Below are 13,351 nucleotides of genomic sequence, written 5' to 3'. Positions count from 1 at the left end.
GGAACTTTTTAACTCTTGGTCAAAAGTTGCTGTGGCATATGTGAAAACAAGAGAAACACGGGTCACGTCTCATTCAGCACCTGAAAAACAAGAAAAACAAAACAAGTTTATTATGCTTTATTTTTGCAAGGGAACATAAATAGCATATTTTCTAGAAAAAAAAAATCATCACAAAAACAATGCATGCTATGACAAAGTAACATTAAGCTCTACCAAGAGCTGTTTCAGCACGTAAGCCCTTTACCTTCATTTTTCTTTAACTATCAAACGGCCTTTACCACACTCGCCAGCCAGCATTCAGGTGTCAGCCCTGTTTTATTTTGCCTTTGCCAACTCATACTTCAAGTGGAAATTTATCGAATGATCTCAGCAGCAACAAAGCAGAAAAATTTAATCGATGCTTAAGCTATCATTGAGAGTACAACATTACAGCAATAGAGATCCCTTCAGGGCAAACACGCCAAGAATGCTCCTCACCGGTAGCGTGCCTGATGACTATTCTCGCTCAGTTACCTTTTCCCAACAAAAGTGGTCTGGTTTATGTTTGTAGATTTAAACTCCCAAGGCAAAATTGGCTATGGAGGATGGCAAATTAGGAGGCTCTAGATATTTCGACACCCTTTGATTTTGTAGCATGCATTCATGTTGCACACTAAACAGGCACATCATTCCGTTTTGCCTCAATTGAAACGCAACTACCGTTTTATCTTTTTAGCAAGTGTTTGCTTTCTTTGGCAACACTTTGCAATGATGGCTGGATGATATCACAACCCTGTCAAGCAATGATTATTTCATGATGCCGCTGGCTTTTCTTGTAAACAAGACCTCTAATGCTTAGCATATTGATTATTGCATATCTAAATTACCAGTCTGAAAGTAAAAGAAAAATATGGTACCTGCTAAAGTGTTTTGCAACACAAAGTAGCAATTGAGTAAACAAGTTGCACATCCAGCAATAAATAGAACAGTAAACTAGCATGAGGAAAATCACTGGAAATATAAGAAGCCCGCAGAATCAGACAAATAACTGCAGTATCGAGATCGTTTAACAGGGGGTAATTTACTGACAGCCAAACGCTTTGTACCGTGTGGCCGAAAAATGTAAAGCATCCATGCCCTGTGCCATGACACTACACACTGAAAAGCCCTAGGTAATCAAAATTAAACAGCAGCCCTCCATTACAGTGTCTCTCATAGCTACGTTTCTCTTGGATGTTAAATCTCATGTATCATGCAGACAATCAGGCTAATCCCCATAAAGTTTGGTCAACAAAAAGCTGCTCATAAAGTGCACTTAATCTAAACCTTAACTGTAAACTCACATTTTTTTAACAGCTTTAATGTTTCAAATCTTTTTGACAAAAACCTCCACTGTAGAGTCATAACGATACAATGGCTAAGGATAGCTTGCTTTGTTTTTGCCTACAAGACTAGAAGTTGATATCATGAAGTACAAGCATGCTGCAATGGCAAATGGCACTGGTTTTGCCTAATCAAATTATTGCAGCTAGTGATTACAACTAGCATAAGAAACAGCACATGGATCAGCAGACAGTACTGGTTTCTTCTGTCTTTGAATTCCAGAAAGCGTTTCAGGTGCATGCCTCAACCATGATTTGATGACGTCCTCAACATTGGCCATGTTCCCTTGCGGAAATTCTCCTGCAGCAGCTAAAGATAAGATATTAGAGTGTTGTGTTCAAACTGAATGCAGACACATCAACGTACACTGAAGCATTGTTTGCTTATTTGGGCGAAATTTTGTGCAGAGGTGGAATTTAACAGTAATTTTTATTTTATACCAGGTTTAAATGGGGACTTACTAGGTCTTGCCAGGCCTGTTTTGGAAAAATAGGAAAAATTCTCCTGCCTCGACAGGAGGCTTTCTTGCAAAGAAACCATGCACAATCTTCCACATGTATCTGTCTTACCTATAATTGCATTTGATGTTTTCAAGCTTGAAAAATTATCTTGTTCTTCCTTCCAACCCAGGAGAACTTTGCTGCCACCTGGTCGCTTACAACATAGGCCAGCATGCGTTTAGCGGCCACGTTCGCATTCTTGCCACCAAGCTGCACAAGCTCGCGTACCTGCAAAAAAATCATGTACTGTTTTAAGATATGCACATCTAGGTGCACAAGACACATATCATTTTACAAAATACTTTCTTCCTTGCCAAGCTGATTTGCACAAATGTCAAGAGTGCACCACATTTAAAAAATTATGGTAGACACTTAAGCCCTGCCTTTTAACGGTATGATGCAATAGCATAGGCGATGACCCAACACGTAAAGCCCCGACTTAACTAAGCTATATGAATGTGGCTGCATCGTCTAGGTATAGCATGCCTGACTCTGCATCTAAGAGCACTGCAAGGTTGACACTCAATTCACTGTCCAGCCTCAAATCGGCAACCCAAGCTGGCAGCTCCTCCCTACCTTCTAAATCATTTGGTCTCGTTAATTCGTAGAAACCATCAAACAATTAAAGCCCGGCCATGCCAGCTACCATCTGCCAGTGCCATGCCCTTGATTTTTCACTCACAACACCAATACCAGATTTTCTGAGTAACGGGACTTTTAAAGGTACTATGTTAAAATAAAGCCGATGCTCAAATAGCATAATTAAAAGCGTACTACATAGCTCACACAAGAAATAGCACAAAAATAGCCCATTTGCACTACAAGTACAAGTATAGAGTTCTGCAGTTTAAAATATTTTGCAATATTAACCATGTATATATTTATTTTAGTTTAGAATTTAGAGTTTACCACTGGAGACAGCCAGCGATGATTGGGTCAAACAACTTCAAGACAAATTTTATTACTCAGATACAAAATTTTCTATGCTTCACATGAATATAAATAGCAAAACTGTACTAACAACTCTACAAAGTTAATGTCATAGCTTTCAAGTTTTTTCACCCCTTGATATAAAAAAAAAAGGTGCAGTACATATTTGTACTTGTAGCTTTGTAAAAAAACCTCAAATATGGTTCATACTGCAGCTGCTTCAACTTATAGAAAATGAGCATTAAAGCTTGAAATTGCTTCAAAAAGTATTATGTGGCAACTCTTAATGAGAAAGGCATAAAAGCGCTTTTCCCTCCAGCTATTCGGCGTGCGCTGAGTTGGGGGTCACGTAAAATGGTGGTGGTGCGCGCCGATGGATGCGCGGTCTCCTCCTCTCATGGCTCTCTCTCAACTTTTTCTTTTTGGTCTGTTCCATTAGAACTGAAGACCAACCATCTGTATCCTTAATGGCTTCTTGTTAGCCCACCTCTCATGTAATATCCCTAGAGGACCTTTAAAATAAAAAAATAAATTTCAATATGCCTCCTTTAGAGCTCTCCTGGTTCATTATATGAACACTTACCAGAAGTGCAAATTTTTCTTTATCCAACTGCTCGTTGAACTTGAGCAGATCATCCACCGAAGTGAATGGCTCAGTGATAAGAAGGGACTTGGCGATAACTGCTTGGCTTGGAAGATCTTCACATAGTTTGTTTAACATATCTCCATGCTGCTGCTGTGTAAAGCGCAAGATATTGAGTAGCCGGATAACGTGCTGCTTGAAGTCTGGAAGTAGTGAGAGACGCAAGAAAAAATATATAATTGAGAAACGCAAAAAATATTTTGTTGACGAGTAGTCAAGGGTTCGACGAAGGTTCGTCTGGTCAGGCATGGTAGTTGAGTAAAAAGAGTTTCAGTCACTGACCAAGTCAACATGAAAAAAGAAGACGTTTCGGAACCCCTACGGGTTCCTTGGACACAACCTTTTATTTTGTTGATGCTGCCCTTCTCCTTAATATAGTCTTAAAAATGCTGGAATGCCTAGCACCATATACCCTGCAGCAAAAAATGATGCAAGTGGCAAAATTTAATGGAAAGTTGACAGTAATTTACCATCCTAATACCTAGTAACACTATTATTTTTACTCTTCAATCATAATGTTGTATCTAACCTATGTTACTTAATGCCCATATAGGAGTCTATAAGGCAAGTTTTAAAAAAAGTCTCACTTTATACCTGCACAAACGGTTGTAAATAACCCTTGGTTAAATTATTGTCTACGAAAAGCAGAAGTAAGTTTTTTAATAGCCAAATGTATTCATAGTTAGATTGCTTTTCAACCGCAAAAATTACTGACCAAGCAAGGAATGTCCCATCAATGACAAAGAAAACATCACATGAAGGAAAGCCACTGTGCTCACATTACCACACACTAGAGATAAAGGTGGAAAAGAGAACAGCAAATTCAGGCAAAGAGCACAAAAGCATCAATGAGAAAAAAGAAAAGGAATGTGTCAACTGCCAGCAACCCAGACTTTAGGTCACCAGTACAAAAACGGCGAAGGTACAGAAGAAAAGCAACAACCCAGCTAAGTGCTACATACAAATGCTACCATGCCAGGTAGCCATACAGGGGCCACTGTGCACTTTGAGCTAAACTTAACCCTTTCAGGCACGAAAAAAATATCTAAGAGCCATTTTTGGTTCTCCAAGCTTCAAATGCTGTGCCCTGAATAAACTGAAAGAAATCATTTTATTTTTTATAGTCATTTGCGATGTCCCCATTCGAGGACAGGTCACCTCAATACAGAAAAAGTAATGCATACTACCAGCAGAAGGTGCGCGAGCGCCCTTAGCAAGTATCGAGCTGAAAAGATGGTTAACGAATTATTGCTCAAATTTTTAATTAAATCAGTCACTTCAGAGTACGCTTATTAAAAGGTCAAAGCAATTACTATGAGCAGGCATGCACAAAAAGATGGCACTTTGAATCCGACACTTCACTGTGCATCCTTCACGACGGCAGCGCTGTGAGTTCAGTGTGTTGACATGTTCCAGCAAGTGGTTGTAGCCATTGTACCTAATGGTAGCGTCAGTATTAAATGTGGTTTAGGCTCCATTGCGACAGGCACTGGGCATTCACTACATGGTCGACCGCGCTATTTCTGAGGTGTCCTACTGCATGCAATTAGGCTGTTTGCGACGTCGGTTTGGAAGGCCGCCATGCCCAAAATAATTTTCTGTGCAAGCTCCTCAGCACTTCCGTCTCATAGGTACTCTATCCAGCTGTTGCACAGCGCAAGATAGAAAGTGAAAAAAAATACCTTCACCGCCTACTTTCTAGTTCTTGACCGAATAGGGTACAGCGACATAAGGAAGTTGAGCTTGGAGTGTTTTGAAAAATCCAAAATAGCACTTTTATTGCCTTTTTGCATAGCAGGGAGCACAAAGTAAGAGTCACGCCCAACCCTCAGAAAAAGGAGTATGCTGGCAGAGGCAGCGTTGAAGTGCCCTGTCCCCGTTGGAAGTGCATGCAAAGTTGAATACGCTCGTAACAAGGATGATAGCCATTATTTCACAGTCACGGGCCCTTTCTTCGATAAATAAATGCTAATATTTTGGTCAGCGAAGATTCTTAAGGCCAAAATGACAAAACCAAGAAGCAATTGCTGTCATCTCCATAGAACATAGCCGTGTCCATTTTTTCCGCGCTTTTCAGGCACGATTTTTTTTTTACTTCGTAAAAGATAGTGCCAGTTCAATAAAGTCGATTTCCCGAATAAGATAAATACCAAACCAGAACAGTTTGTTGGTTACCATAACATTTAAAATGTATCTCTTTGGACAGCTCACAAAGTACAGAAATCTCACCGTGAGGCTTATTTGGATGTGCTGACGAATGGAACAAAGGCTTCTCCATACTAAGCGCTTAACCACATATACTACTAAGTGGAAACAGTAAATTTTTACCAGAAGTGCAAAGACTAAAATCTGAACTTACCTTCATCAACAGAAAAGCTGCTAGAAGCCTTATCTGCAAATGGAAGAACGAGCAGCCGAACCTTAGCATTGAATGTATAAATTTTTTGATAAAATAAAAAACTGAAGCAAAATCCATCACTTCTAACATTTCACAGTGTAACTATGCAAACTGCCAGCATTATGAGTGCATGTTTTTTGTTTCATTTTCAACTCCTTTTTTGACTGAATTGTTCTAACTGTGCTAATATGCTCATCTAAGCTTTCAATAAATGGGCAGAAATGCGACTACATTGCAGTGCCTTTTATGCCAAAGTATGCAGTTAAACATGGGTATAACACTAGACTGGCCACGAAAACACTTGCTTTTTCATGCATGTTTCCACTGTCAGGCTTCCCGTCACCAGTGCCTTTAGGAATGGACTTCTTTCTTTGCATCATCAGTGCTGTCGGCCATCCCCGCTGCCCTTGCGTTAGGTTTCTGCACTGGATTCTCAGGATCAAATGTGCAGTGAAGATGGGTGCACAGGCAGTGGAGACCACTGCATCTGCCATATAGATATGGAAACCGTGCTGGAATGCGGTGCATTGGAACGATTGCAGTCCCTCCTTGATATTGCAGATGTTCCTCTCATTTCAATTCACGTCGTACAGTGATGAAACTTCCACGTGGTTCGGCTAAATTTCCAGCAACTCAGTACTAGCTAACAGATAGTTGGCACACCAAATTTCTTATATCAGTCAAACACTGCAACACCTTCACTATTTGGAGCTCTCAAATAAACATGCTTGAATAGAAGCGGTTATGGGAGATTTAGAAACATCATAATATCAAAGAATTTGCTAAATGGAGGTTCATTAAATCCAGGTTTAACTGTAGTTCACTGAAACATAGTGTCCCTCTAGAGCAGTATGATGACACCACAGCATTTGAAAAAGTACTCCAATAAACACTTCTGAAAAATCCTGAAACAGCGGTATTAACTCACCTTTATCTGAAAGATCACGGTCGCCAAGAGATACCAGCTCCAGGCAATCATCTGGACAGTGAAAAAACAACCAGACATTCACCACTGTTTGGCTACACAACACCAGAAATTCTCCAAATTTTACCCCTATTCGGCACAATGGTGAAGTCTTGACCAAAACAATTTGCACACTCTTTATGTCGGATTCATAATTGTTACCCATAACAATGAAATTACTACATTCATTTCAAAAGGTGCAAATGAAATGCAAGCATGGCCACGAATCGTACAAAACTAAGCAAAGCAAAGTAATCTATTCTGTCCGAACCTTAGCCACACTCTTTTGCCACGTTCACTTTGCTTTGCCACATCGACCTTTTCCATCTGCCTCAGATGAAGAGTGAAAGGACCAATTTTTGAAGTTATCTTAGCTAATAAATCTGTGTAAAACTTTCATCTAAGTCTTTCACATTAATTTCTACAATTATGCAAAAACAATAGGGCCTTGCCAAAGACAAAAAGTTACTTAAGCAAATTAGCCTATCATATCATGATGCTGGTGTAAAAGTTTCACACATAGATACGTCTATTTCTGTTGACGAAACTTACTGATTTGTATGTAATACGAGGTTTAACACCCCAAGCAATATGAAACATGCAGCATGCTATAGTGGAGTGCTCGGGATTAATATGAGCCACCTGCGGTTCTTCCATGTCTGCTAACATTGCAGTTGATAGTCAGCGCTGTTCCCGTCTACTCGCTTGTCCTATGTTTGTTGCGCTGTGTATTTAAAAAAAAAAATGATGCACCAACTAGCTCAACTCACAGTACTTTTGCATGGGCACCTTGCATTTCGCCTCCATCGACATGCATCCACTGCAGCCTAGATCACTGTTATGTATTAGAATCCAGGAGTTAGGTGCCCTAACCTTCAAGCCATCACATCAGGATGCTATGTTTCAAGTGGCAAATTCTTCATGGGCTTAACCCTTCATTCATTAAAAAACACATGCCCAGGAAAGTACATACAAGTAGTTTCTGCCATATATGTGGTTGTTTCATCACCTGGATTAGTACAGAAAGAGTGTGTTCTTTTAGGTGGCTAACTATAATTTACTCGTTTCTGCCCTTATGCGAGTTGGGTAGGACAAATCAGAAAGGAAATAAACATGACAATGAAAGCAGATTCCCCACTTGCTTACCCTCACTTTGTGTGGCGTTTTGTACAGCACTCTGTGTGGCGCTTTGCACAGCACTTTCAGTCACGGTGCTAGGCACAGTAGAGGACAGACCTGAAAAGAAAACAAAACGAAGGTTGCCTATGATAACTATAACAATGCAGCCGCTTAGCATTTTTCAAGTGAATGATCAATAACCTTGAGGAAAGTCAAGGGGCACTGATGGAGCGTTCGTCACATGCCGCACTTTCACCCTGGGGTAGTCTGATTCTTCATCATCAGACCATGCCTGGGGTGGCCTTCTAATCCTCTTTTGTGGCACTTCAGTGTCACTACTAAGCTCAGAAGTATATTGACTTCTGTCGAGCTTCTTTCTAGCCAAATCATAAGTACCTGGAATAAATTTTCAGATATACAGTGCTGCAGACTATCACAAGCAAAAGTGCTATGTCAACTGCATTTACCAAACAGCCCCTTCACAGATACGTCGAACAGTTGCCAAGATGAGTCCGGTGGTGCTGCTTTACGAACTAACGACACAATCCTGTCCCCTTTTACATGAAGTGGCCAAGCACACTGCCTGTCACTGATCCATGAAGACGGAACAACCTCCACTTGGTCGTGGTGCAAAAATTCAACAATGGCATATGCCATCTGAAAAATGAGAAAAAAAGAAAAGATAAATCTCACACCCACATAAACAGAAGGACAACTGAGACTGCTTTTGAAATTGTTAAAACATGCACTAACCAATATTTGTGTCAAAGAAACAGGCAATAACAGAGGTGAAATATGGTTGAGTGGCATGTCAGTTGGCCGTGTGTAGCTCCGGCACCACTAAAAACTTGTCACCCATTGGCAGTTTAACCATCTTTTCAACCTATGCAGGTGCCATATCTTTGGTGATGAGGGGGACGATACAAGACAGATGCCAATCCTGGAGGAATTGAGGGGCATGGTGTACAAGTCCTCTTTAACTAAGAATTCATAGCCAATAATGCACAGCTCATTTGAGTCTTTCAGGTGCGCTATGTTTTTGGCTACAATGACATGGCCATCTTGCAGAAAGCAGCTGTCTTTGTCATTTAGAGAGATCGTGAAGTTTTCAAATTTCATCGTTCTGTACTCAGGAGGGGAGCACTCTGGCAACAGCAGACCTTGCGTGTGCTGATGGAGCGGCAGAGGTGTTTCACTCAATGGCTCCCAGTTGCATGGCTTGAGATCTGCCTCAGCCATCCTATTCTGCAACTGCTCTAGTGGCTTCCCATGTTTGCGAAGGCATTTCTTAATGGCCTGCATGTTGTTCTCAAATGGAAATGCACTGAAGGAGTCCAGCTCACCATGTCTTTCAACATCAGAAGACAGATGTATTAAGCAATGTACATTGAAGGAAATATGTTCTTCTCCATACAGATCACCAAAATCTGAAACAAAGCACCTCAGAAGCTTACCAGCATATGCAGCATGCTGACGACAGAGAACCTTGTTAGCAAGGATGGAAAGGGAAGCATGAAGAAAGAGAAAATGCTGGTACAAGTTGTCTGACAAACAAAACTTCAGGATGACTGGGCCAGTGTAGAAGAGAAAAAGCCTGAATTCAGAAGCCTTCCAACGCTCTAGATCTTCAAGCCCTCGTGGTTTGCGAGGAAATTCTCGAGGTATGAAGCTATGCAACTGACTGCTCTGCTCACTGAAATTTTGATGATTAAGTGGTCCAAAACGTACTCCTAACGGTCCAGAAACCCACAAAGAAAGAAGCTTTTTCATGACACCAAGAAGCACAAGGTGCATATAGTCCAAGGGTATGTCATCGACACAGTTGATTGGGAGGTCCAAAAGAATTGACTTTCCCTTGTGATGCTCACTGTCATGCTGGTTTCTGAAACTTGCATCTGTACGCAGCGAGCAGTCCATTTCCAGAAATACAACTCTTCCATGCAAATACTGCCCTTCCACAGTGCATTTGGGGCAGCCACTGTAGCCACCATGCCCTTTTGTAGCCATTATAAAGGCTCGTGCAGGAGCATCACACACAATAGCCTTCATGGTCACATGTAAAATTTTGCCATTGACAATGAGGCCTTCAGAGAGCAAGGTCTGCAGCTCAGAAACAAATGGCTTCAGAAAATCACTGGAAGAGTCTGGCTTTGAATGCCCTGCAAATGCACCAACAAGAAATGGTGTTTCATCACCACAGCCATGAGCAAGGCACTGAATAGGCCAGAGCTGCATCCTTGAACTTTTTGACAGTGGAAGACCATCAACATTGAATGTTAAATTAATCATGGCAGGCGGATTTTCTACTTGGCGCAGCAAACGAAGCAGTCCATCTGCTAAACCAAAGTGGCAGTAGTGGCCTGGTGCTAATGGGGTAACCGCGCACTGTTCCCGTGGTTTGCGAGGAGTACGCAGAAGCGTGCGACCATCTTTTGGGAGGTGCGACATAGCAGGATGACCTCTCAATATCTTCAATAGAGCTGTCAGCGCACGCCTTTTGATTCCGTGCTTAACTGCCCACTCCCGCAGATAATTTCGGAAATCTTGTTCATCTCTGTTGTAGCCGCGGCGAGCGAAGCAGAGGCAGAGCGACTAAGCAACATGTTTATTCGGCATGCTGGGCCGAATAAACATGTAAGGGAAAAGGGAATGAGCCTCGACCATCACACTGCGGCGTCGCTGCTCCACTGTCACCGTCTTCGGCACAAGGACAAAACTCTAAATCCTGCATGGGCTCATTGCACCGTGAGCGATGCAAACTTGCGCTCAAAGCAGCTGCGGTAACCAAGCTGCCATCACAACTTCCATCACTTCTATAACCTTCTATAGAACGTCCAGCAACCACCACAGTAGGCCCAGTCCCCAACTCGCGAGAGGTTCGTCCTCTCGGTGTGCATTTACTTGCGCAGTCAAGCAGCATCAATGACTTCTTCGCCTCCCGGGTGGCCTTTTCACATACGCGAGCATCACTTCGTTGCTGCATAGCCATAATGAGTATGCAACCGGATAAATAAAACTAGCTGAACAACCAATTAACGCCACGTGTATAAAAAAGCAACTACACGATTCCGCCATAACAGTACGTCCCGTTTTCATACTTACAACGAACCTAAATCGGCTGAAGATTGTAACAATGGCGGGCAATTCTTACCACAAACGAACTCACGTTTTGTACTGCTGACGCCGGCTGGTTGCAACAAGTTGGCTCCAGCTAGCTTAACGTACGAAACCTGCAAAGAAAAGAAATACCCAAAAGTACGCACTAGGGCTACGCTACAGAACGAAAAAATCGGTCTTACCGCTCTCAGGAGTCACGCAAGTGACGTTCGACAGCAACGACTTTCGAAGAAGCGAGACAGCGATAACAGCGATACGAGCGCCGCGCGCGTGCTCGAGCATCGGATCGGCTAGCAGTGGCTGTTGTTGGCTGTAGCAGAGGGCCGCCGTACGGAGATGGACGTGTATTAACTCTAGACAGATATACAGAGCAGAAAACATATGGTACCTTCAAATGCAAAAAATACTTATTTTTGACGCATGTAACATTCTACTTTATAACGAAAACACATATGAGTGCATTTCAAAAATGTCAATCGTGCAGAAACGTACAACGGACGTCCAGAGTATTATAACACGACGGACTGTTCATGCATCCAAAATAGTGAATCCGCTGGACTTTCGTTGGTTTGAAGTTGCTGGACATCCAAAAACAAATATCCGCAGGACCTCCGATGGCTTACTACCGGTGGGCTTTGTTAATGTCCGGAAAAAGACGTTCAGTGTACGCCCAGTGGGCGGCCCAATGCGGTCGCGGACGTTCGGATCTAAATCGGATGTCCGACGGTCATTTGTGGTCCAATGGGGATGACGGGAGGTGGCTTCGGAAGGTGTAAAAATCGCAGTCAAAGGAGTTACCCACTCACAAGACAGTGGTACGAGGGCAGCAGAGAACGGAGGAATGTCGGTGTCATGGGCGACGAGAAGTTTTGCAGTGCGGGGAGGGGTATCACAGAAGGGGGCATCACAGAGGGGGGCGAAGGCAATTTGTGCACGAGCACAGTCAATAACGGCTTGATGAGTCGATAGAAAATTGTATCCGAGGATGATATCATGCGAGCAGTTCGGCAGAACAATAAACTCGATGGGGTACAAGACGTCTTGAATGAGCACACGGGCTGTGCAAGATGCGGAGGGGTGAATGTGCTGTGATGAGGCGGTGCGGAGCGAAAAGTCGGAAATCGGAGTGGTCACTTTGCGAATTCGACGGCAGAGCGCTTCACTGATGACGGAGACGGCTGCACCGGTATCGATGAGAGCGAGAACTGTGGCGCCTTCTACAGAAACTTTGATAACATTAGCGGGACGACATGGAGGACTTGAGGAATTCGAAACAAGCGCAGTTCTTGCCCCCGGAACTGCGACTGTTAGTTTCCCTCAACGGTGCTGGTAGAACGTCGCAGCATTGGAGAAAGCGATCGGCGCCGAGGAGAATGTGATCGACGAGTGGTGTAGGTTTGGCGATCTTGTGGGACAAATTGAGAACCGGGCGGAATCATTTGCGAGCGTGAGTCGGTATCGTACGGGTAAAATGTAATGTCAGGCTGTGAAGGTTGGAGGCGCTGGCGACAAAGGCGCGCAACATGGCCCGGCCGACCGCAGGCATAGCAAATCGGAAGGTTGTCCGTAGTACGCCAAGGTTTCATAGGATGTGGGCGGAACCTTGAGGGTGGGGCTTGAAACGAAGGCTCAGCATGCGGCGGTGAACGGTAGGCAGGGACCTGCACATAGGAGCCAGACGTGGGCGAAGGTGGTGGCCTAGCCGTTACTTGGGCATACGTGAGAGGTGCCGTCACAGGCGGCACCACGGGGTTGGACGGCAAGGCATCAGCGACGTGTTCTTGCACGACACGGCGTATAGCAGGGGCCAAAGATGGAGCCAGTTCAGGAACGAGGCGGCCCGAGTCTTGAAAATGGGGAAGGAGTGAGATTTGACGTGCGACCTCTTCACGAATAAAATCTTTGATCTTTTGATTCAGCGGGCTCCCTTCAGAAGTTGGCGAACCACCCAGTGCTAATGCGGATACGCCTTCGTCGCACACACTGGAGCGGCGCCTAGAAGCGCGCCGCTTGCAGAGCTCGTCGTAGCTCTGGCAAAGCTTCACGAGTTCAGTAACGCTGGTGGGATCTTTCGCTACCAGCATCTGGAAGGCGTCCTCAGAAATGCCCTCGAGGATGTAGCGGATTTTGTTTGCTTCCGGCATGGCCGGGTCGACTCGTTTGCAGAGATCAACGACGTCTTCTATGTAGCTGGTAAAGGTCTCATCAACGCGCTGAACACGATCGTGTAAACGTTGTTCGGCACGAAGCTTACGCACTGCCGGGCGGCCGAACACTTCCGCGAAATTCATTTTAAATGTCGACCAAGATGACAGGTC

General features: G+C 43.6%; 2 pseudogenes; both read right to left on the bottom strand.

Annotated features, from left to right (window-relative positions):
• Nucleotides 1-551: 551 nt before the first annotated feature.
• LOC146175029 (uncharacterized) lies at nucleotides 552-11,261 on the bottom strand (annotated as a pseudogene).
• On the bottom strand, nucleotides 8,646-10,905 carry LOC146175030 (uncharacterized; annotated as a pseudogene).
• Nucleotides 11,262-13,351: the final 2,090 nt, after the last annotated feature.

Source organism: Amblyomma maculatum, chromosome 11 (assembly GCF_055883805.1).
Source record: "Amblyomma maculatum isolate TAMU_Amacu chromosome 11, ASM5588380v1, whole genome shotgun sequence".
Lineage (NCBI taxonomy): Eukaryota > Metazoa > Arthropoda > Arachnida > Ixodida > Ixodidae > Amblyomma > Amblyomma maculatum.
Note: the sequence above shows the minus strand (reverse complement) of the source record. Positions and strands in the feature narration are given on the sequence as shown.